Raw genomic sequence first — 2,147 nt, 5'->3', positions numbered from 1 at the left:
GGAACGAAGGGGCGAGACTAGCAAAGAGGGAGGGGAGGGGGGGAGGGGAGAGAAAGCAGGTAGCGGGGGGGGGGGATCGGCGCGGGGTTGGAGGGGAGGGGGCTTTTTGGTCGAGGGGACCGGGAGGCGTGGCGCCAGCATCGGGACTTCGGGTTTGGGGGTCGCGGAACATTGGCTGCCAGTAAATGCGCACGCATGCGCACACCCCAGGGGCAGGGAGAGGGGGCGCGCAGGGGGGGGGGGGGGGTAGCGCGAGGCTCGGGTCTTTGTCCGCCCCTCGCTTGTCCCCGGTCGCCTGGTGGTGGGCCCTGCCGAGCAGCGGGCATGGGCGTGCGTCCCGGAGGCGGGGGGGGGCGGGGGCGAAAGGCCAAGAGAAGCACCAGCGGCCGGGCCCGAGCGAGGCCCAAGAGCATCCCTCTGTCTGGCCGTGCGGGCGCGCCTGGTGCTTGTCCGGCCGCATGCTTGGGGATCTGCAACGAGCGTGGTGTCCACGCCGGCGCGCAAGGCACCCGGCGAAAAGCGCTCGGGGGCGGTGGGCTAGCTGCAAAGTTCGGGGCCCACTTCCCTTCCCCCGAGGGGGGGGCGGGGACGGAGGAATGGTGACCCCATTCCCGTGCCGGCCGGCCGGCTGGCGGGCCGCCCCACCAACAAACGGTCGGGGGGGGGGGGGGGGGGGGGGGGGGGGGGGGGACAAGATCTCCAGCCAGTGAATGCGCCCTCCATTCCCGTGCGCTGGAGGGTGAAGCCCGCGACGCGGCCCGCGACGAGGCCCGCGACGAGGCCCGCGACGAGGCCCGCGACGAGGCCCGCGGCCAGGCCCTGATGACGGGACGCAAAGATACACAAAGAGACCGGAGCAAGACCATGTCCGCGGGGTGGAGGGTGAATGGAGCGGCGGGCCGCCTTGCCCGGTCCCCCTCGCCGGGGCCTTTCCTCTTTCGTGCAGAAAGCCGCATACTCCATCGTCCGGGGGCCGGCAGGTGGGGCGGGCAGGCGGGCGGGCGGGCAGGAGCAAGAGCCCGGGCGACAATGGTGGCCCCCTGCGCCCTCCCTTGTGCTGTCTGTGAGGGGAGCCGTGGTCGCCCGACAAAAATACATGCGGCAATATATAATCCACCTAATTTCAAGCCGCCCGGCCCCCGGGAGGCTCCGAGCTCGGCGAAGTGTCTCCTGACAGGCGCGCACGGTGGGCCGAACTGGCCCGCACAACGAGGGGCCGCCGGATCTCTCCGCGCGCGCGCGCGCGCGAAGGGGCCGGAGAAGTCACCCCCGCCCGGCCCGAAGAATGCTGGCCGCGGCGATCGGTCCGAAGCCCGGCGAGGCGACGGGTGCCCCGCTCCGGACGTGCTCAAGCCGGCTGGACATCGACCCTTGTATCCGGCACAAGGGGACAACAACAACAAAAAAAAACAACAAGCGCCGCCCCTTGTTCAGGGGGGGGGGGCGTGGCGAGGGGGAGGCCCCGAGCGCGGAGAAGGGGCTGGCCTGAGCCGAAAGCCGACAAAGGGCCGAGGGGTGGGGGGTGGGGGGGGGGGGGGGGGGAGGGGGGCAGCGAGCGCGAGTCCACCCGACACACTCATCTTTCACGACGCCCCTGAAGGCGGAAACCCTCGCCCCCGGCACAGGAATGTGCCCCCCGACCAGAGCCGAATGCGCCAAACCCTCCTTAGATCGGCCACGCACACCCGTTCCCCAGGCCCCCGGGCGGAGGACGTCGTGACTCACCCCCCGCCTCCCATCTTGCCTTCCAGTCGCGGGGAATTCCTCCGGCCCCGCAGCAGGGCACGCCCGCTGCCAGGCCAACTTCTTCCTCGTCGGGGGCCCGCCGGAGCCACCGTCAGCATGAACGTGCCCCTGTGCAGGGGAACATGTTGCTGTGCTTTGGGGATGCGTGCGTCGGCTCGGCGTCCCCAGGTCTTCGGGCCGGTTCCCAGTGGGTGGGGGGGGGGGGGGGGGCGGGGGGGGCGCTTCCTCCCGCCAGGGTGAGAGACTCGACATGCTTATTGAGCAGACCAGGGCGCATTCCAGCATCATCGCCAACGATTATGCCACGTGATGATCGACACATGACGGACCAGTGCCTTTGACCAGAGGCGTCAGGATTGCCGGGCTTTCGTGTCTCACCATCGAGGGAAGAGCAGGGGGGG

The sequence above is a fragment of the Fonticula alba genome (assembly GCF_000388065.1).
Source record: "Fonticula alba strain ATCC 38817 unplaced genomic scaffold supercont2.4, whole genome shotgun sequence".
In the NCBI taxonomy this organism is placed as follows: Eukaryota; order Rotosphaerida; family Fonticulaceae; genus Fonticula; species Fonticula alba.
This window is presented reverse-complemented; position numbering follows the sequence as displayed.